The sequence below is a fragment of the Malurus melanocephalus genome, unplaced genomic scaffold (genome assembly GCF_030028575.1).
Source record: "Malurus melanocephalus ecotype Western Australia unplaced genomic scaffold, MMel_1.1 scaffold_245, whole genome shotgun sequence".
NCBI classification, from domain to species: Eukaryota; Metazoa; Chordata; class Aves; order Passeriformes; family Maluridae; genus Malurus; species Malurus melanocephalus.
The window spans coordinates 1,105,642-1,129,517 of NW_026623477.1; the positions used below are offsets into that span (position 1 = coordinate 1,105,642).

At 42.5% G+C, this 23,876-nt stretch overlaps 1 long non-coding RNA gene across 3 annotated transcripts in view; it reads right to left on the reverse strand.

Moving 5' to 3' along the window:
* The window catches only part of LOC130578922 (uncharacterized), a 54,935-nt gene that overhangs the window by 12,629 nt on the left and 18,430 nt on the right, over nt 1–23,876 (reverse strand). For all 3 annotated transcript variants that reach the window (XR_008965929.1, XR_008965930.1, XR_008965928.1), the window contains exons 2-5: nt 7,150–7,293; nt 4,747–4,915; nt 4,039–4,151; nt 1,101–1,178 (exon numbers count right to left, since the gene is read on the reverse strand). This is a non-coding gene — a long non-coding RNA (uncharacterized LOC130578922). The remainder of the gene's footprint in view (nt 1–1,100; nt 1,179–4,038; nt 4,152–4,746; nt 4,916–7,149; nt 7,294–23,876) is intronic.

Below are 23,876 nucleotides of genomic sequence, written 5' to 3' on the forward strand. Positions count from 1 at the left end.
AATTGTGATTTAAATCACAATTTAAATAATTTRATTTGCATTGCACTGGAGCTTTCTAACAGATATTCATGACAAAGGGCTATTCCCAGAGACTGACAACTAATAAAAATGCTTAATTGCAAACAAAGGTAGCTGYGAGGTGGTATTTAATATTTGTTTTTGTTACCGAAGAGAATACACTAATATCACACATCATTATATATCTAAGCCTTTATTCTGGGGTTTGATTTTTACATTTGATTTATGAGAAAACAGGACATGGAGKTTTTAGTCACCTGGTTAACTTTTTAATGTGTGCTTTGTGTCATGCTGCTTCTGAACAAAAATATCCAGAAGAACRTAATTGTTTAAGTGGAACTACACTGTGTCTTGCGTATTTTAGGAAATATTATCAAAATATTCCTTGTATTTCAAGGCAGCTGAAGTACTGAACAGTGCAGATAYCAACAGCAATAAGCCAGCTGAGCTATTTTTTCCTTGCTTTCCTATTCTTCAAGATTAGAACTGGTTGATCTCAGATCTTCCCCCCACACACACATACACACCTTTTATTCATAATATGGGAAAGAATAAACAATTTTTCCTGTTCTTTCAACTCCCAATTGTTTTCCCAACTTGGAATACTCTAGTCATTAAGTGATGTAAAGCAGATAAAATAAAAAGAAGAAAATGTTCTTCTTGCACCTGCAGAAAAAGGCTACAGCTGTCAAAAGCTGGTTTATTACTCAAGAAACTCCAATTCCAGGTGTCTAGTTAGTAATTTCTGCCCTTTAGTGATTTGACATTCTTCAGAATTTTGGCAATGAATATATACTCAGCTGTTATTTTTATGAAAGAGGTTATTAATAAGAAAATAAAAWTTTATTTTAGGTATTCATAACAAATTTAGGCTGTCATCATTCCAGAATGCATGACTTCACGAGTTTAATTTTCAGAAGACAAAAATACTAATTTAAAAATTCAAAGATGAATGAATGTGTGTTGTGAAAACCCTAACTTAAACAAGCAAGCAAGTTAKCTTTTTACCAGTTCTGAGTGTGCAGAACAGGAATATGCACACCCAAAAGGTGCAGGAGCACTGGGAACAGGCAGGAMCTCACCAGGGAGGGAGCAGGACAAAGCACCCAGCTGCCTTTTCCATGAGGCCCTGCAGAAGTACTTCCCAATCAAATGAAAACCTGAGTGAAAAAAAAAAAAAAAAATCAAATTAAAATCTGATAAGTAAACCAAAATTTTACAAAAGGGTAAAAGCGTTTCTGTGGAAGAGGATTTTTTGCTTACTCTAAATCCCAGAGGAGGCATAGACTAAAAAGAGGTGCCAAAGGCAGGAACTGCAGAGCTGTCACYGTGCTGCAGCTCAGGACATCCACCCACGAGCTCCCCTTAGCAATGTCTCCTTTTCTGCTGAAAACCACCACAGTTCACAATTTCTCCCTGCAAGTGTCAGCCTACCTGGAACTGACAACTCAAATGTGCAGAACAGGCAAGAGGGATCAGCAAATACCTCAGTCCTGTATTTGGAGAGCTGTGCTGTACATTCAAGACCAATTAAATACTTTAAAACCTCGCTGAGTACCTGCAAGAATTATGTCTGCTAAGCCCATCGAGTCTGCAAAACTTGCACAGAAGAATTTTGGAAGGGCAGKCTCAACACACAGATGTGATTTTTATGTTTTGGAACACATAGGGAATTCCAGAAATCATTGAATGAAGTCTGAATGTCTTGCTGAAAGATGTGTATTAAGTAAATATAAASCATTAAGTAAATACATGGAAAATATAGTGTCCTGGAAGAAATAAACAAATGATATAGAGCATCAGACTAAACAAGCTCCTGCAAGGCCAAGATAGAACAGCTATCTCTGAAACCACCAGGAAGTGATCATAAAGAAACATCAGAAATAGTAAATAAAATAGAAGAAATAGTTCTTTGCCCCTACCACTCATGTCTGAAGCAGCACAGAGTGGCTTAGAGCCTAACAAACCATATTCCTTTAATCCCTTTAGTGAAAGATGCTACACTCTGTCCACCGTTCCTGGCCATTGGGAAATTGCCTCTGTACAAGGATTCCTCCTTTGCACAAAGCTGAGGAAATAAGGCTGCTCCTCCCCGGGGGTGAGCCAGACAGGGGTGTCTGAGGAACCTCCACAGATCTCCTGATCCTGCARATGAGGTGATCCCTGCTTTTAGAACAAGCCTGGCACACACCCAAACAGCCAGTGCTCAAATGGCACTGAACGTGGTGCATTCCATCCCAAGCTGATTCGAATTTTGGATTGGCTGTCCTGACAACAGCAGCTCATCAGGATGTCTGTGCTAGCTAGGTACTGCACCTCCTGCATGGGGAGGGAAAACTAAACTGCAAAACTAGCTGACATCAGGAAAATTGAGAAGCTGTAACTCATACAGAATTGGCCCAGAAATAATCAGATTCCTAACTCCTTTATTTGTTCCTGGACCAGATCCATTCTGTCCAGATAAACTCCTCCTCAGTGCACTGCAKGGCTCTGCTGTAATGAAGTGATGGGTCATGCTGGTGCTATCKCATCCAGGATTTATGAGGAGACGTTATCGCCCCAGATCGGGAATTGGAGAGGGCAGAGAGATTGTGGCTCTGCAAACGAGCCTTTGAGGCATGTTTAGATRGGTGGGATGCAATCAATCAAATCAAGGTGCTGTGCAGGGATGTACCCCCACCGACCTCAGAGAGAATTCCAGCATACATTGGTATGGGATCGGATGGTTAGGAATTAATTAGCCACGTGCATCTCTTAGCAAAAGCAGGCACACCTCCTACAGGTAATTCAGCATATTCCCTCTCCTTTCCTGAAAGTAAAGATGTCCAGTGCAGAGAGCAAAGCTGCCTTCCCTCTGATCCCCTTTTGTTTGGCGTGTTACCTGCATTCTCCATTCAGCAGCAGCTGTGCATAGCTGGTCAAACACTCCAAGCTCTTTGTCAAAGTTTTGCTCAGGCTTTTCATCTCCCCGTTTTCCCATGAGGTGCCCAAACACAAGGCATCTCTGTTGGCTTTTGGAGCACATTAATTCAGAACACAGCCTCAGAACTGGCAGGTAATCAGTTAGCTGGAGGTTAAAGTGGGACATTTTTTCCTAACAAGGGCAACAAAGAGGTAGGAAAGGTATWTCTGAATCAGAACGTTTTAATTCAGGTAATCCAGTCCCTAGAGGCACACCTCTAATGCCAGCTCATGGGCAATTTTTTTACTAGATGCAATCTGAAAAGCCACTGGAGGTGGAGGAAAGCTAATCAAAGCAGAAGGTTCTGATTTATCACTCCTGAAATGCACGGTGGGGGGATAACAAAGCAAAACCTCAAGGCTCCGGGCCCTGAAGCACCRCACCAGCCTGGATCCACCATGGCAGAGAGAGAAATCCTCCTGCTGGCATCACTCAGGCTGCAGGAGATGTTACTGTGAGGGCACGAGGAGGAACGAGAGGCCCCAAAGAGCAAAAGCAGGAATGCAGCAGCTCTGGAGTGCTCAAATGGCAGCACAACACAGGAAAAAGGGGTTTGGGGGTCTGGCCACACACAGCTTTTGTCACACAGGGAAGAGGCAAATGGATCATATCTGCCACATCCTGGAGYCCTGATCCACAGCCAGCTAATTGGTAACAGGAGTTTTGTGTAAAGATGAACTCCGTGGAATCTTTKAACATGAATATCTCTSAAATAATTTATTTCATTTTGAGCTRTCTCCTAGGAAACAGTCCATTCCTGTCAGCATTAAGGAGTAGGATGCCATGCATAGTTGGGAATGCCTRTTAACCTCCACCCTTGAAATGCGCACAGGACAGGAGGAGAGAGGACAGAATGGCACCTGATCTCAAGGGACCATCAGTGGGAGCCTGGCTCCAGTTTGTGCTTCAGGAGATCTCACACCAAATTTATGCCCAAATTCTGCCATGTGGTGTCAGGCCAAGTGGATGCACAGGTAGCTGAGTGAGGTCAGGAATTAATTTGACACATTATGGCTCMAAATTCCACATTGATTTGTGGATGTCAAAAACTTTCTTACCTTAATCAAGAGGAATATTCATGTGCATGAAATTGRATGGGTAAGATCAGGATCAGTCTCCAGTGAAACAGAATGATGTAMAGGCTGCTATTTATCCTGGCTATGCTGTTTTTCTGAGAGAGGTAAAAAAAAAAAGAGGAAAGATTTAAATTATAGCATTTGATGGGTAACATTGCAGTAGATAGGTTAGTCCTTGTAATCTGCTGGCACCATCAGCAAAGGACTAAATCAAATGTGTTTTTACTCATCTTGTGTATCTATTAATGCAATCCATCGCAACRGTTATTCAATATTTATGTTGTCTGTGTGAATTACTGCATATTTCATTCTCTTTCAAAAACTAGGATAGTTGAAATAGTACAGCATTGCTTCTTATCTGACAGARCTTTAATCTTTTGCTTATCATGGTTTCACCTGAACCGYTGTTCAGAAAATGAATAAATGAGGTTTTGGTGAGATATGGAGTTGCAATATTAGACCCTCGCACCATTGGTCATGGTGTCATGATACACCCAACATTCCTCACAAACARTAAGTGTGTGAAGATTTGGTTTTTTGAGTGCCTGTATTATTTTTAAGAAATAGCTCTCACCACACTGAATTACATTTACAACTGTTCATGCTGTAGTCAAAGTAGTCAAATTCTACTCTTTAGGAAGTAAAGATAATCACTTGCAGAAGTCAGGAAAGACTTTCTGCTCTACTTACAGGAATAAACACAGTCTGTAGCTCTTCTCAGCTAGTCATATCCATCATGGCACTCTCAATTTGGTACAAAATATCCCAGAGAAAAACAGATCAGATTTCTCAAAATCATTAGAATATGTCTGCTGCTGTGCTCCAGCGCTGAGATTGCAATTCAGCATCTTGTTCTGCTCTGCAGTGAAAAACAACTGAAAGTTAGATTGGAAGATAAAACCTGCAAACACAGACTTAAAGTGAAAATCCCCTGCCACCTTCTATTCTAGGTGCCCACCACTTCTAGAGTGCAGGACAAAGATGATTTTCAAMTTCTGTGACTAAAAAGCCTTGCTCCTGAACCTTGCTCCTCAAGAAACCTTCTCAAATATGTTAAGTCTGGTCCCAGGTCCAGGAAGACATCAGCATGAATCACAATTCAGTTTTCAGAATCAGTAGATATTTTTCATTGTTTATTCCACACAGGAGTAGTTAAATGGAGAACTTAGAATGACCTTAAAAAACTGAAAACAGAAACAGGAGACAACTCCTAATGTTGCTGTGCCATAATCCATGCTACCCCAAACCATTCTCCAAGGCAAGAAACAGAAAAACCCCATCAAGGAAATAGTGCCATAAARCAGAAAAACAAAGTATAAACAGAAAAATAAAACCAGACGCCAGTGTGCACCCAAAGGAACTATTAAAAGCAAAATGCTTGTCAGTCTGGGATGCTCCACTGCACACATCTGGCGCTCTCAGCAATACAGAACATTTCTTTAATTGCTACACCTGAGACCAAGAGCAAGAAATAAATCTAGACACTGATCTCAACRCATTTGGAGACAGGTAGAGATGAGTAGCATGAGGATTTCATGGTGATAATYAAGCAGTTATGCATTACTGCGCCGAACAGACACGCTCGGGATGCGGCTATGCCTCTATAATTTGATGTCTGTTTTTTAAATCCTTCTGGTGCCAGACATTGCAGAGATAACTGTGATAAGCCTCCCATTTGGTGTATATCATCCAATACTTTTTGCACGATCCGAGATGTCAGTGCAGCGTTTTCCAGTGGAAAAGGCAATGGACGAGATGTCAGAGCAGCTGGGCTGACTCCAGTCGGCTGCTTCTCCTCACGGGTCGTTAAGAGTCACTGAACTTTTCTGTTCCTGTTTCATTTACTCAGGCTCTATGTGTTTAGAYAGCACCTTGCATGATGGATCCTCATTCTCTCCCAAGACCTTAGGAAAAATGTGCAAGTTTTTAATATTCATTCAATTTCGTGACTTAGACTTTTCCTCACAACAAACAGTGAAGCTGATGTGTTTATTAAGGGGAAAGGATTCAAAGATAGGCACAACACAAGAAAGAAGATAAATGACACTTGCTCTGAGAAGCTGTTTGGTGTCTCTAAATTGGAAAATGAGCTTGCTCAGCATCTCTACTGCCTTCACCTCTCAACAGGATGGTGAGATGTTTGTCACCATTTTTGTAGGTRGTGTGAGTCCATACTAAGGGTGGGTTAAATACTGGTGTTAAAATGTTCACATCCTTATTAGAAGTAAAACCTATTTTGCTCTGATCCAAGCTGAATATTCTAAAATAGCTYTTAATAATTTCTTTCAGAGTAACATCAAGGATTTCCTTTCCTTGGCTCAATTTGCTCTAGCTTGTCCTTTGTGAACAGTGGCATGTCATTGCCAGCTGTCATTATTTCCTGTACATTTTTCAGCTGGATTTCATGTAGACCTGATGACCCGGTACTCCATTTACCCAAAATATTCAATTCTCAACCCTGCCATTTCCCAAATCAAGAATGACATCTCTTGAACTACAATAACTGCCTCAGAGCATTGTCATGCTTCACAAAATGAAAATTTAGCCATTTATTGCCTTAAAGCACATTTGAGGTCAGAAAAGGAATATTATCTTCCCAAATCTCATGCTTCAGGTGGGTACTCAGGTGCAAACTCAAGTATAATCACATTCTTAGGGTGACCAATACTAAATACAGGATTCAGAGGTGTCCTTAAAAGAGTCACTGCGTTTGAGCAAATCTGACTCTGTTCAAGTAGTATCTTTTCGACACAATTTGCCCTGCCTCGACACAATTTATTTAAAAGAAGAAATGATTGAATTAAAAAGTAAAATGGACTCTTTTTTTTTTTAATGACAGAAGATTCCCAGGTGTGATGGCCCATTGCTCCAATGAATAGCAGTGCAGCAGAGGAGAGGACTTCGTGAAGAGTTCAGCAATCAGAGCCATCAGTCCTGCCTGTCAAGAGCAGACTGCAATTTTTGGTGAGTGTGGGAATCAGTTTCCTGATTTCACCTTTTATAGAGACAGAACAGGATAACAACAACTCCTTACCTGAAGGCCAGTGGCTCATTTTATCTGCATCTGCTAYAGAAAATATCAAAAAATGTTACCTTAAAATTGTCAAATTAGGACCAAGCCTTGGACTTGCTGATCCCTCCTCCATTTGATGCTCAGGGGAGCTGGACATATTTTGAATGTCTGATTTGGTTTGGTAGGAAATGCAATGCTTTTTTAACCAAGCTGAAATTTTCACTCTGAAAAGAAAACCAAAACACATTTATTATCTTGAAATGTGCCCTAATGCTGGATCAGAAGAGATTAATTCAAGTCAATATTCAAATTGTACGAAAAAAACCCCAAACCAAGACAAGGGTACCCACAACATTCAAAATTCCCACTACAGTGGTCCAGAAAACCTTTCTTAAGATATGCACAACAGTATATTTTCATAGATACATAAAYATAGCTCATACATATATTATGTAATTAAAACAAAAGTTAATAAGGAATGCATATACACTGATTCATTTCCTTTYCCCCCCATCTTTCAGAAACTCCTGAATCACTGGACTTCCAGGCCGCATTTCTCTTTCTCGCTCATGAAAGATTTCCTTATACAAAGACTTGTGGCTAGCTCAATGACAGGAAAGTTTTTTTTTCCTGTTTAGAAATATCCTGAACAGCATGAGGTTGAATTTCAGCTGCAAATACCTCTTTATTGTGCAACTGCCTTTTCCTCAGGATTACATTAAACTTATTTAAGGCTTTTATTTCAATTTAATTTAAAATAGATTTCCTGAAGATGAAAAACCTTTGGGTTTTCTTCTGGCCTTCGCCTTGTTCCTACTTCCCATGCAATGATGCCGTAATGATTCACCATTTGATGTTCTTTGGCTTCAGACTTACACTCTAATTGCCTAATTTCTTATGAGAAAGGCAGATAAGGAAGTACTTCAATAGGCTTGTAAATAACTGACAAGGACCACAAGATTGCAGTTATTTTTAATTTATATCTGAAGTGCTTTGCTGTGCTAGCTGAAATAATGTGTTTGTATAGTTTTTCTGGGCAGCCTGCATCATTTATCACTCAGTAACCAGCACGAACTGCACATCCTGCTTGAAAACCTCGAGGTATTTTCCTGGTTACCATTATAGCAAGGTATTTTATTCTCCTGGAGAACCTACAGTTGCTTACTTTGAGAAAAAGCTCTCCTATTTTGATTTTGCCCTAACCAGTCTTACCAACTAGATGGTTCCAGTCCTGCATGGTTGSTTGTCTTTCCTGCGTCAAATGAACYAGGGTTTGATYTCCTCCAGATTTCAGCCTCTTAAAAATAGTTTTCTTAACTATTTTTTATTGCATGCCTGCAAAATAATTGAAGAAAATCCCCCCAAACCTGTCTCAAAAGATGAACTTGCAATATCTTTCCATCCTGGCATTTAGCTCTAGGAGGAAATTTGGGTTGTCCAATATAYCCAGCTCCCAGCATCGTGCTGGAGCTCACATGATGAATGTTACAGGTRGTGGTGCTTATGCTAATAAGGAAGTTAATGAGAAAAGCCAGGCTGGTTCATGTTTTGTAAGAAAAAGAATGAAACCCTACATTCATCAACTGGAAAAAAACGTTGGAAAGGAAAGAATAGGTAGAGTCCAAAAAAAAAAATTCAAGAAAGGAGAAGGAAACTATCATAGCTAGAAATATCAATGAATAGTGTCAGACATTGCCATTGTGTAATGCTGCCTTGTTTATGTGGTTTATGTTAATATTGTTAGCTACTTCCTGAACAATGGCTTAAATAAGGATTTAAAAATAGAGTGAAAATGTTGGGAGAGGAAAGATCCGAAATCCAGAATAACTTGAGTTTAGATGGGTGTCTACAGTTGTCTTGTTCATTGGTGAAAACTTCAGGCCTTGTAAAAAGATTTGTATGCAAAAAAGCCCACCAAGATTTCAGTCACAGCAGATAGGTAATTTTTACTGTGAGAGTGGTGAGGCCTGGCATAGATTGGCCAGAAAACGCAAAATCTGGTGGCTGCCCTATCCCTGGAGGTGTTAAAGGCCAGGCTGGATGGGGCTTTGAGCAAACTGGTCTGGTGGAAGTTGACTTTGCAGGGGGTTGGAACGAGATGATCTCCAGGTCCCTTCCAACCCAAACCATTCTATGAATCTGTGATCACAGAAGTGACAACTTCTGATATTTTAGTTTCAGCCAAGCCTGTCTTTACTTCTGTATTTGCAGTTTTGCTTTGCAAACAGTGATAACCAGGTAAAAATGACAGACATGGAAGTAAGAACACTCTGTACAGTTACCTACACTCACACCTTTGTAGGGATGTAATGAAATTTTGTGCATCATTTCCAGYTTTGGGAGAGCTCCCTTTCCTTCCCCTTTCCCACAAAAATAATGTACACAGCCTGGAAGTGGGGCTATGGTTAAAACCTACTCAAACACCAGTCAGGTTTTATTCTGACACATGTGGTGGTGTGCTATTTATTCYCCTTTTGACTAAAATTAATTGTAGTCAAGCACTTGACATTCCTCTCTGAGAACACTACTGGTTTGGCARAAGTTCAGCGAGAGTTAAAGAGCCACCTCCCAAAAGCTGTWCTATCCTGGAGAAAMAAAAAAAAATAGGATGGGCAAGCAGGTCGAAACATATGGATTAATTGGTGCTAAAGTAAATTAGTACACCTAGGGAGAAGAGTGCAAAAAAAGGAGGGGGCTGTAAGCATGGGTAGAACTTGAACTGCTCTAAGAGAGGCTCTTACACGCATTCCTTTGTTTCCTACTTAATAATTAATTACTGCTGGTGTTTTGCAAACACAGGCATGCCTGCACCAGGCAGAGCAGAGGTGTGCTGGAGATCCCCGAGACAGACAGATGAGGAGACCAGCACGTCTGCACAGAGCTGGGCTGTGCCACAGACAGAACAGATCAGGTCCCCAAAACAGCATCACCTCACAGTGACATCTCAGATGGGGACAGTGCCAGATCCAGATCTGCAGCACCCAGGCAGCCTTTGGATCATGTCATCCCACAGAGAAACAGAATGTGGGATAGACACGGAGAAATCATTCAACAGAGGAGCACAATCACAGCACATTTCTGCAAAATATGGAAAAAAAAAACATCTACCACACTAGATTGCCTTAATGTAGCCAGATTCCTTTTATGAAGGAATAGTCCTGAAAATGAGATTCACKGTGTCTGAGATGGATTATTTCATGCTAGTTCATGCTGGGAGCATCTCAATTACTGCTCATGAGAGGAATAACYCCATGGAGAAGGATCCACTAGTCTATGGACAGACCCTATTCTCACAGTTTTCTCACACAAAGTGTCCAGTAGAAGAAGAGTCAGAGTGCATGATCACAAAGGGGCAGTGAGGCAGGCTTATAGTGTAAAATTCTGTTCTGTTGATCTGAGGAAAAGCCCAGACCAATCTAACGGCAACGGTGCTGCCTGAGAGCCCCTCCACTCACCAGGACCACCGTGACAGTCACCAGRCACAGCTGTGACAGCACAGGCTCAGCAGAGCCAGGACATGGGGCTTTTTGTTCAGCAACAGTTTGGGAACAGCTGTCTTTGGGAGCAGGGTGTCAGGAAGCTCAGACAGCATCGGGGGTTTCTGCCATGCTCTTGGCAGTTTGGTTCATGTGTACCCCATGAAGAACATCAGTGCCTGGTGCTCAGTGAAGACACCAGGACGTGGTTCCCAAAGGAAGGTCCCTGAGGCTGCTCACACCTCATCCCATCCTTCTGGGATCTCCATAGGATGTGACGTCCCGGAGAAGAAAGAACAAACCTCATAGCCCTTCCCACTTAAAAATAAACCGGTTAAATGAGAGGAAGCRGGGCAGGTGGCTCATTTCCCTGCTGATTGCAGGGTGAGTCCAGGCTCTGATTCACTGGCCAGGTCGGGCCATTGTCCCCCACGCCCTCGCACAGGAAGAGAGCCCGGTCCCAGCTCCTGGGGCCACTGCCCAGCACAGCACTGCACCCCAGCATCCCAAAATCAGCAGGATCACCAGACCCCTGTGCACAGCCAAGCAGCTTTTCCCTTCTCTGCTCTCATCTCTGATGTTTGACCACCTGCTGCGCCTGCAGAGCACTGAGCTGCTGCTTCAAATGCACCCCAGATATTCACAGGAAAAAAAGAAAATACAAATAATCACAACCTGTGCTTTTAGTACACATACGAGAAATCACTGACGTTTGTTTTCCTCTTCCGTGGTTCAAAAGAGCAAAACCGGGGAGACAAATCACTTCCCATCCCAGATTTAGGGATGTGCTTATCTAGAAAGCCATGCCAGGAACACTGTGAGAGCAGGAAAGCACCAATTGACAACTAACCCCTCCTCCCAATTCAAGACACTTTATGACCTCCTGGGTCCTTCASTAAAGAAGCCTTTCCCAACTATCAGTCTGGCACCCTGTTGTCTGAGGCAGTGGCTGATAAATTAAGATGGCAGTATGGATTGATGAGGCTGAATCCGCCCCCAGCCTGGCTCATCTCTCTCCTCGATGCTGCGATGAAGCCGCTGTCCCATGTCTGTCACCCCAATGTGCATCCAACTCTGAACTGTCATAAACCCAGGCTTTCCCAGCAAGATCAAGAAGGAGGAGGGCTCTTGGAGGCCTTCACTGGGACAGGGGAAGCTGCAACAAGTGTGTGAAAATTAACTGGATTCATGTTTATATTTGATATATCCACACACATGGGCAGAGGCAGCCCTGCACTCGCTCGGGTCCCAGCAGATGTGAAGTGTTTGAGTCTGGGAATCCTTTCTTGTTTGTGCCACCCAGCCCGAGTGCCACTCCTGGGCACACAGAGCACGGCTCCCAGTCCCTCTGCCTCACTGTCAGATGGGGATGAGAAACCAAATGCTGGCACCTGTTTGTGCAGACACGTCTGTCCAGAGGTTTTGCTGGCCATGGTGAAAACAAAGCCTCTGACACATTGGATCCAATAAAATAGGATGGGTGAAGCTCTGCCCCCATGTGCTTGTAGGGCTCAGTAGGATTGAGATGTGCTCATCCTGTTGGTTTAGGGTGTCACACATTGCTCTGAGTAGCTTCTCCAAACACGGGATGAGCATTTCTTGCTCCTAACTAACAGCATTACCCTGTCTGCCTTTTGGGAGAGGCTGATCCCTCCTGTGCAGAGGAATCACTGCTCCTCCTTCAGAGAGAAAGCAGCAGCACTTGTTAAACTAACAGTTTAACTCTGTTCTCCCCACTGTCAGACAACACAATTGCATCAGAATGATTCCTTCGCTGAAAAAGTTACATTTGTCAAATTGGCATTACGTTTGTCAAATTGGTGTTACATTTGTCAAATTGGTAAGTAGCTCATAAACTGAGGCCAAGGATTGTGATTCCTCTGAGCTTTCTGCTACTCACTCTGACTCTCAGTTTAATACCCCAGCAGAACASGGCTCCTCTCCACTGTTTCTAAGGATTGAGACTAGATTAATAAAAGCAACTACTTTAATCTTGGAGCTTATGAGTGAAAATTCAGCATGCTAAAATGGAGAAATGTGTTTTTTTCCCCTTAATATTTTTCATAATATTTGTCAGGAAAATGTCTAAACTGATGACAGCACAACATCTCTTTTTAAATTCTGGCCTTACATCCACTGTTTTCTGTAAATGAAAAAGGGGAGGGAAAGGTTTGGATTTGGTAGACTTCAAAATTAAATATGTCACCACATAGCCATATGCAGAAACAGTCAAGCTTTCATCAGTTTCCCTCTTCTKGAGGATTAATAATCTGTCATATGAGAGTTACTGTCTTTTTGGCACCATCTTATTAGACAAAAACCACAAGCATTAAACTTCTGCAATAGGTGCTAATTCTTTGACAGTTTGGGCTTTTTAAAGTCTGTTTTTAAATAGCAAGTATTCACCCTTCATTCAGAGGAAAAAAAAAATCTTTACCTGGAAATCACCTTCTGTGCAATTACCTGTTAAGACTTCAAATGAAGCAAGACTTCATTACTTTGGAGAAGATTTTCATGTGAAAATAGCTCTCCTCACAGGAGGTTGCCAACTTTGTTATTAATGGCTATTCATTCCCTCACATTCTTTTCTTTTGACTCTTGCAGAATTACTACTCCAGTGGAGCAGGTCCTGCCCAAGGGAGAAGAGCTCATGGATCCGAGGGGGTGGCTGGGTGGTGGCAGTGAGGAGTCAGGTCATTCATTACCCACCAGGTCTACCCAAAAACAATAACTGCACAACTCGCAGAATGCAATCAAGTGCATTCCAGGGTGATTAAAGAAATATTCAATTTGATGCAACTGAGGTACAAAAGCTCTCTGTATCCTTCCTCTGCCAAGCATAGAAGAATGCCTTGCTTTAAATGATTTRCAAAAACTCCCATATGCCAAAGAYGTATCATTTACATGGAATCCAGGCAGCTTTGTGCAATCACTGCTTACACATAATTGTCCCAAAAGTGAGGGGTGGGGGGAATCTAAATGGAGTAAATCTGCTTATGAGTGCTCAAGGTTTAATTCTCCCAAAGGAAACCTGTACAGGTTTGCTAGGAATCCTTTACTTCCTGTATTAAGGGTTTAAATCTGAAATGAAGAATAAAATAAAAATAAAAATTATTAATTCTGATTTTGTAACTGCACCCAGTTAAAAAGATCTACAAACAATACAAAATCGATTTAAAGCCAGTTGTCATTAAACAAGAAAAAGTGGAAGTGGCAATGAGTGAAAAATTCAAGCAAACCCTTTGTTTTCCTAYTCTGTTTCTCTCAGGCTTCTGCTCCCCAAAATCTCTAGCAATGGTATAAATCACATGCAGGTTTCTTCAAAACACTTCTAAACATCCAGCAGGAGAAAATGACATTGTACATCACTTAACAGCAGTTATGCCCTAACATATTAAAAATCAATTATATTTCACATCATGCAGTCTCAACTTTTAGCAGTYATTTGTGGAGCCAATTTGAGTTGTCCTGGATAATTAGAGGATCCGTATCTCTATCATTACCRAAAAATTACTTTTGCTAGGATTTGTGCACAGAGGTACTAACARCATTATAGTCATGATGATTTTAATGAAAACCAGATTGTGTCTGGCTCTAGCACTCCAAATCTTTAATGAATTTATCCTACAATATCCACATAAGATAATTAAGCACCTTTGTCCCCATTTTCAGGCAGTGAGGAGCTGAAGCTCAACAGCAGCAGCAGGGTTTAGACACTCAGGGATGTAACCACCCTGCTTACCTCCACTTTTAACACACACTTTGCAAAAAAACCAACACAACCACATGGATGGTGACAGGAAAAAAGAGATCAGACCTTTCCTGGAGAGGATCTGAGCTCCAACACCAATATATCCACGAGCTGGTGTCTGTCCTAATGCACTGCAATATTTCTAGGGCCAGCCTGGCTTTATCAGGGAGGATTCACGGACATGAACCTTAAATGAGCCATAGAACCTGGTGATGGGGGAAAATAAGAAAAGTACTGGAGATTTGCTGGCAGCAGGGGGAGGAACTTGCCTCAGATGGGTTATTGTTTCAGAATTGTTTGATGAAATAATAAACAAAATACTGCACTGCTAATAGTTTCTGGAGACCCATGCTGCCTTGCAATGCAGAGGAGGACGTGTACTCCCTGCCCAGAGAGGGCTTCCTGCATAGTTTCAATGTGAAGAAACACACACTCATTTGTCAATGACAAAAAGCTAGAAGGCAATTTCTTAGCCTTAGTGCTTTCTCTTAAGCAGAAATAGCCCCATCAACGTTTGAGGTGTGTAAGGAGATTCAAATGGTCTTAATTCAATTCAGAAAAGAAGCCTGAGCATTAAGACTGCTCTAAACCAATAATGCAAAGGACAAAGGTCAAGGCTTTATTTATATAATACAAGGATGTAATGCAATAACCGGCTGTTGGAGGCACGTCAGTAAAAGATCAGGGACAAAGCTGCAGACAGGATGTCAGCAGTGCACAGGGAATTGGCCATGCAACTCCCTCTCATTAATTACAGATACGCACGTCCAAAGCACCATAGATCATTGTGAAGGCGGACCCAGCAGTAACTGTGATTCATACTTCACCAGTGCAAGAAAAGGTGAAAGAGGGTTGTGCTCTTCTGGCACTGTTAGGTGACCGTGGTCATGGTCATGTCCAATATGAAATGAAACAGCAGCCATGGAAAAACAYGGTAAGGAAGAGTTTTCATGACTTCCCAAAGTGCCATTTTTAATAATGTTACTATACAAGGAGTAAGTATTCCCATACCAATTGTCAGGTACCAATATAATGTTTTTCTACAAAACCCTAAGAAAAAATTAATTATTGTTACACCTTGAAAGATCTCAAAAAGCAYGTTCTGTGTCAACACACCTGCCAGAGACAAAAAGATTTAGAAGCTCAAAAGGACCTTGAAAGTTCCATTTCTAAATATTGCCTTTGTCCAAAGCATGTTGCTTGCTTAGCATGGGGCCCACCCTGCAACTTTACTCCCAGTCAAATACATCTACAACCTCTTAGAGTCCATCATGTATGTTTGGGGTACAAGACTACTTACTATTGTGCCAAAAATTCTCTTGCTATGTTTTTGTCAAAAAAACCCCAACAAAACCCCCCACAGTTTCARCAACAAAAATGCAGAAAGAGAAAAACATTTTGCTTCTTTTATCTGCTGTAGATGCTTGTTTTTTTGTTTTTTTTTTGTTTTTTGGTTTTTTGGTTTTTTTTAATATAAGCATTACATCCTATTCAAAACCTGACTTTTCAGTTTGCGCAGGACTGCCACAAAGACAAAAATCCATCTTAAGGTAACAGAACATACCTCAGGCTTTACTGCCTTCCTCTGAGAACCTGTTGACATTTGGTTTTGTCCTCATGACATCTGTAACTAATGCAACATTGGAGCCCTTTTCAAGGGCTTTGAAATAAAGTTTACCAGCATTAACTGCCAGGTAGCCTTTTCTCAAATGTTTTCCATACACTTTCTACACCAGGTTCAGAAAAATGCAGCTCTTCATGTAGTCTTTAACTGATGGAAAAGATCCATCAGAGGTTTCTGTAGCCAGGTGAAGCCTATTTCCCAGGCACTCTGCGGGCAGAGAACAATGACTGATGTTCTTTACCTCAAGTGAACTGTACCCCRTAGGCTGGGAGAAAGCCAAGCCAAGGATCTGCTCTTCAACTGAGCTGTTTTACAGGTAAAAACAGCAATTATGGCTCGTGTTCACTCATGGAGTCTTGAACAAGGCAGTGCTTGGAATGGGAACTCTGAGTACCTCTTGTCATGACTGGTCTCCAGAAAGATATAGGTCAAATATTCACTATTTGTAGGCTTTGCCCAATTCYCAGGGCAAGAGGGTCCTTCTCTCACATGGGGAAACAGATGATCCCAAAATCTGGAAGAACTTCAGTGCCTTCAGTCACCTACTTTAATCCCAAGACTTCTTTTCTTTTTTTTTTTTTTTTTAAGCACAAAACTAGTATCTTCAGAACAGAAAGACAAGGTTTCAATGCTTCACCTTTTTTGCTTTATCAGTTTTTGCTCAGCTGATGACACAACTCCAAATTACCAAACGAACTATAAAGTTTCATGACACTTCTACTGTTTTGTTGTGATCACCGCATAACAGCTGAGACGTAAAGGCCTACTAATGTAACACAGAAAATTATTAATATGAGAAGTGTGAATTTTCTCTGTTAAGGGTAGTGCCTTCTTTTTTTGCATTACAATTCAGTTCCTCAGGATGGGAAAACACAGCTTCCTGAGCTTTTGTCAACTGAAGCTTCAGAATGTGCAGGGGAGGCTGTTTAACACCCCATTAGAGCCTTCCTTTAATTTCTATGATCTCCTGTCTCTKCCTGCTTAAGAGAGTCTCTCCAAGACTGAACCAGAATTTAATCTTTCACTCTCTGCTCCTGTGGGCTAAGTCCTGCAGTATAAAATACTTCTTATTTGAGCCTGCTGATCGTTAAGCAGCTTTTTGTAGAGGTAAAAGTCATGGGTCCATGGCTGACTTTTCCAGACCCCCAGAGCTTTGGGATGCCCCAAGTCCTGCAGTGCATTAACCCACCCCCAAAAAAGCACCCCTCAGCTTAGATAAACATAAAAGGCAAAACCTTTACAAAGGAAGAGAATGCACTCTTTTAAGTGTGGTTTCCCTAAACAAAATAGAAGCTAAAGCACAAGTTTCCAATGATGTTTTGAAAGGAGTTTCAGCCAGTTTTACGTCTAGTTATGTAAATGTGAGCAATCACACATTTTTAAACAAGCAATCTTCAGTGAGCTTGGTGACCTTGCTCCACACATATAAATGCACATTTCTTCAAGAGGAAAAAAAAGATATAATGGCTGGTCTGGGATTGATGGATTTGCTGTGGGTCTGTGCTTAAACAAAAGAGAGGGAGGTGAGGAGAAAGTGAATGTATGAAAACGCAATCTCAGAGTGAAGGGGATATAAAATGAAAGTTGTATATTGTTGCTCATCACCAGAATAGAGAAAGTTTTCACATATAACAAAGATTGAAACATAACATGGACAGAGAAAATTATTATTCCAGTTCTACAAAGAGAAGCCCAGTCCCAAAATACAACTGCCTAGGAAGTGKGAAATTCCCAGTGACTGGACATTCCCAAACTCAGTGCCTGCCTTGCACATTTTGGTGTTCCATGGTTTAGGACTTCTGTTTGCAYGATGGGAAGCACAAAGGCCCTTGTGTTTGCTTTGGGCCTCCGGCTGCTATTGTAATACACAATACCATAAATATTGCCCRCATTCTTTCAGCACTGCACAGCAATTCTAGAAAATGAACTGCAACAATCTGGGCTGAGGGTCCAGTGTGTTGTAAGCAGCAATGTCCCCTTCCTCCTTAAGCAGCCATTTGAAAGGAAGAAGAAACAGAAGAGGGAGCAGAAGGCAGTGACAGAAGGGAGAAGGGAACAGACAGAATGTCACAAGGATCCATCTCCAGAGGAAACCTTCTGCTGCCCCCAGGAACCAAACTGCTGGAATAGAAGGAAGGTCATAAAAACCAACCAGCCAAAAACCCTAATCCAATTGCATCGAGCAGAACATTCCCAGAGCATAGGGATGGATGTAGTACCACAGAGTGGAAAAGAGTAACATTAACATCTTTCTTAAATAAGCACATCAGCTGCATTCTCTTTTTGTTACAATAAAAGAAAATCTAATTAAATGCAATGTGCAAATAATTCAAGAGTTTATTGGCAGGGTGAAGAAATAGCTTCTACATTCTAGGAGTGTTTTATTACTGCCTGCTTTTGAATTGCAAAGCAGTGAGCTCAAGGGTATTTAGAGCAAGACCATTGTAAAAGGCATTCGTGCTATCCAGTGCTTCAGAAGAATGGGGAAGACTCCTGAAACATCACTGTGATGATATCTTAGGAAGCTGCTGCCAGCAGGCACACAATTGCTTAGAGGCAATCAGAAATGGGATGAATGCCTCTGTGCGGGTCAAGGCACACAGAGCTCAAAGCTGGGTATCCCAAAGCTCTGTTTGCATTCTGCAACTTTTAACAGAGACATGTGACTAAAACTCCTGCGAGGATGAGGTGTGCAATCACACTCTACCTCAGTACCCATTTCTGAAATGAACCTCTGATCTTAGGGAGTGCAAAATCCTGTTCCTTCTGAAATCATATGCATGAACCCCATTCACTTTTGGACATCTCAGACTTCAGCAAGCAACTCATAATCCTACAGCACAAAAAWCATCCCTGCATAGTTAATACTGGACAAAAGGAGGAGAGCTGCTCTCAGTGCTGCCATTCTTTGTAGGACATGCTAATCATTCTGGAGCCACAGATTTTTGAAGCGATGGTAATTTACACTTCTCTGGCTTCTTCTCCCAGCTCCTCTGAGACTATTTAGCCATGATTTTAGGTGCAGTATTTGAGGAGACTAGAGAGCTATTCCTTTTCTGAGGATGAGAGATCACCCCAGCTCTCCCCCACAACTCACTCCTCCCTTTCCAACTTCCCACCTTTCCTTGTTTGTTTATCTATGTATCTATCTCTTGCACAACTCCAGATTTCTTCTAATCTGAACAAACTATAGTGCTATTATAGAATTCACAAGTCTTCCGTGCCAAGATAACACAAAAATGAAAAATGGATTGCTTCTTCATGCAGTAGTCACAACAGAGGTTACAATTCAGTTTGGCTTGGGCTGGGTTTGTCCTTGAACCACTCAATTTTACAGAGCCCTGCTCCCTTGACAGCAATGTCAGGATGGAGGAGCACGTGGGTCCAGCAGGGCCACCCAGAGGTCTCCATCACCACCCTGGACAATGTGTCCACTCATGCAGCAGCCGTGGTGGTGATGCAGATCTGTGCAGAGGGACAGAGCCACCACTGAAGGCAGCAGYGGCCTAATGAGGTGGCCGCTCGCTCCGGCCGCGGTGTCCGGCCTGGCGCGGAACCGTCACCGCAATTGGAAATAATTGGAGGCGTTTTCACCAGGCTCAGCAGGGAGAGCAGAGCCAAAGGGCACAGGGGGACGAGTGCAGCACAGTCCCCTCGGGCTGGGCACGCTGGTGGCACSGTGTGCAGGTTCACAGTGCCACTGCCCGCTCCGGGCTGCTCCTCCAAGGCAGGGTGCGAGCCCYGCTGCTGCTGATCRCTCCTAACTACTGAGAGCCATTAAAATAAACCCCAGCAAAAGGATTGCTGACACCCTGGGTTATGTAAAGGGCCGGGTTCAGASAGCAGCCTTGCCTCTGTGTTGTTAYAGACTCCCTTCCACCCTTCTTACTCCATTTCTCACTGGTGGCGGTGGCTCAGGTCTCATAATAGAAAGTCCYGAGCTTGTCCCGGTCTCCTCACCACACACCGAGCAGGAATTTGGAGCAGGGTTATTGTTTGGGGTACTTCAGGACACAATGTTCTCCTGAAGTGGCTTTTGTTTCTTTTAAAAGCATTATTATTTAASAGTTTGCTTAAAAATAATACTGCAGTGTGAGAAGGGGCACTCACGACATGCCAAACTGACCTACTAATTTAAATTCCCAAATGCTCCATCACAGAGCCCCTGAAATGGAGGGCATTTAGTAACTGAATTTCTTAATGTAGAGGGGCATTCTTGAATCAAATAATTTCTCTTTTTTTTGATGCAGCAGAGACTCTTCCAGAACATCCTCTCGTGCCCAAGGTGTTGCAGGTTTAAGGTGCCAACCTCATCAGCTCCCAGAAGCCACAGATCAGGGCTGCTGTGAGTTATTGCAGGCACCAGGCTGGCAACCCCAGGACAAAGAGTGACAGCCAGGGCACAGAGGAGCCTCTTGAGCACATTACAAATTCCTCTGCCAGCAAGGAAGGGCAGAGAGAACTGAGCTGAGCCAGCAAGGGGACAACCAAGGATTTTGGGCAGGGCTGTTGTCTGCACAGGAATGGGGAAATACCATCCTGGGTGTCATTCCCTGGGTCAAGACACCCAGCAATCTCCAAGATCTGTTAATTTGTTCTGAGCACACAGCATGTTTTCCTCCTGAACTCCACAACATTAAAACAAAGCAAGAAACTCCTTCCTGACTCTAATGTAACYGAAAATTTCTTAACAACCAATACACAGAAAAACACTGGTGCACAGTCACTCTCTTAAATGTTTTTCACCTTTTCACTGGGGACAGTGTGACCTAATCTTTGAAGTTTTGGCTCAGAAATCATCACAATAAAAGGGGAAGCCACAATCTCCCATATTTACCCTTCCTCCTTTGATAATTGTTAACATGACTGACTCTCTAGACACTGAGCTTTTCTGTGTCTCTTTGCTCCCTAACTCAGAATTTTCTCTTAACCTTAAGAACTTWCTGTATTTTGAGGTTGTTCTAGGCCACAGGGATCAGTTGGACAAGCACAGAAAAACAGAGACTGTGGTCTGGACAACAGACATGCAAAAGAAAATCTGATTAATCTGGAGGGTAGAATGACTGAAATTTAGTCCACGGGAAGTTTGGAATAAAATTATCATCATTCTGTTTTGGAGAGAAGACCAGAAATTAGAGCATTCTTTATAGACAGGAAATGAGAAAGAAAACCCATCAAAACAATATTAAGTTTTTCCAAATTAGACAACAGCTGAGATTCCCATTTTTTTTTTTGGTCCCTCGAGCTGCCAGGCACTCATCTTTTCTTTCCAGTAACCCGAGAGGGAGCCAGGTGTCCCCAAGCCCATTCCCAGGCTGTSAAAAGGTTGCACAGCAGAGGTTGCCAGACTGCTGGCTTCTCCAAATGGAAACCATGGAGCTGGGTACCCTCATCCCAGGCAGCTGCTGGGACACATCTATCCTAAACCTGTGGCCAGYGGAGCCAGGAGCAGCCTGAATGGCTGAGGGGCACTGAGCCAGCAGCCCTGGAAACCCTGACTTGCCGAGAGCTTGCCAAGCAGCTTGCCAGCAGCCAGGCAGAGGGCCAGTGCTTCAGCACAAGTCAGTAGGAGCCTCCTCTCTGCTTTGGTATSAGCTAGTGAGAGTTCTCCTGAAGGGAATGCCTGCCATTCCTGCTGGGATGCTGCATGTGTGGCCGCAGAGGTGGTCCCAGAGCCCACATCCTCCCAGCCCTCGCACGGGGACACCACAGTCCATCGTGGGGACAGTGCATCTTGTGTCACGCTTGACACTTATTTCCTCTCCCCTTCCACAGCCAGATTCAGCACAATCCATTCTTCCTGGCCTGTGTTCTTTGCTCGAGGCTGCTCTGCCTCCATCCTTAGACAGCACACGATTTTATTAAGGACATTTTATAACAGACAGATTTCCAGTTCCTCCATGACCATTTACTGCCATAAGCTGCAGTTGCTTCATACCCATGCCACACCCTCAGGCAAAACACTTTGGTAAAAACTAAACATTCTAGAAGGGTTTTATGAGATCTGTGATCCCAAGTGAGTCTTTAAATATGTTTTATTCATTAGTTTTGGCTATACGAACAAGGGATTGAGGATCTATCCCACAGCTTTAACTTAGGCTGTTCGCATGTTACAGAAAGGGTGACTTTTGTCCCAGTCAGAATTAGGCCTTCAGTCCCAAAGCCAACAACAACAAGCTCCAGTGTGACCCTTGCATGACAGAGTTGRATGAAGAATGAGCCACACTAAACCCCGACCTCGCATCTCCTCTTACGAGGCACACGCACACCCCCTCGCTTTCGAGAGTTCTGATCCTACCTGCTTCCTGGAAACTCAGAAAGGACAAGGCAGCACGACAGCTTTCACTGTGTTTTTAACGGGATACCCTGCTTGTCTTTTCCCCCTTTCCCTATTTTTTTAAATCACARTGAGTTTCCTTTCTTCCAGGTTTCTCTAATCTTTTCCCTGTGGTGTGTCCATTTCAGCCAGCGTCCCCTCTTCCCTCCAGTACCCGACACTGCTCTCTTTGTCAGGGAAGTCGCGGGGAGTTCAGGTTTTCCCCTCTCCATTTCTCTTTGGACCTGACACTGCTCCTGACCCCTGCTCAGCCTTTGCTTTGAAGTGCTTTTTCTGCTCTCTGCTTTCCCACCGGATTGTGTTTAACCCTCCTCCTTTCCCCACTCCATCAGTTGGCTTCAATAAGCGAGGGGAGCTCACTGGAACCTCCTCTTTTGTGTTATCAGCGTGCCTTCACTTCTCATCAAATCCTACCCACCTTCCACATTAAACAGTCTGGCAGAAGATGACTGCTTCCAAGGCCTGGAAACACTGCTGAATTCCACACTGCCCCAGACAAACCTGTCAAATAGGTCTTGTGTTTGACCCAGGCAACTTCACAGCAATGTCAAAAAACAAGCAGCATCTTCTTCCCCCTCCCCAGGACGATGGCATTCGAGTGGCTTGTTTTGCCCTGTGCTGCAAACAGTATTACCCCTTCAAGGCTCTGCAACTTTACTCCTGCTCTATGGCAAATTTAATGGAAAACACCCACAAATTTGGCTCAAATACAGTTGACTGATTTGATTCAGTCTCCTTGGTGCTRCAGCTCCTAACTGATGGGTGTGCAGGTCAAAGCGAGAAATGGCATCAGCACAAAGAGTGGCTCGGCTCTTACTTATTACAGACCCCTGTAAGCTTTCCAGATCTATAAATATTCACGTTATTCCCACAGAGGGGAAGAAAAAGGATGATTTGTATCCTTCTAGCTTGTTCTGCTAACACATTCCCATTTTTCAGTTTTCCAGTTGGATAAATACCATGGTGAACAGGAAACCCTTGTGCGAGAAAATACATTTTAGGGTAAATTGCAGTGGTGTGGAGTTTATAAATATTTGMAATGGAATGGGGAAAATATCTCTATTGATCACATTAATGGGTGCTGAATACAGAGAATACCAGTCCTTTTTTCTAAGACATGGACAGAATTTCCACTATAGGATAAAAACCTTCAGAGTTTGTATATGCTGTATAAACACATAGATAAAACCACTTTAAAGTAGAAAATGCTATTTTAATTACAATARTAAAGCTTGATTTATTTTCTATACTTCTTCTGCCAGAAAGTTAAACATCTCACAAAAATCTGAGTCATATTGCCTGAGGATCAAAACCAGAGAAAACTCAAAGCTTGCTAAAACATTATAACTTCTTAACCGCACTATTAGTTAGAGCTGATGATAACACTTAAATAAGAATGTAAAAAYAGTATTTTGCTCAAAAATTGCATTGCAAAGATAAACAATAAGGRCTTGGGAATTCCCTGGTTAACACAGCAGGCTGAAGGACTTATACAGATCTTTCCTGAGTATTTTTCATTAATGCTTACTAGATCATTAATTGTTCTTGAAAGGATTATTCTAGTTACAAATTCCAACTCAGGCTTCTTCACTCACCACTTGAGAATACTGCAGAGGAGC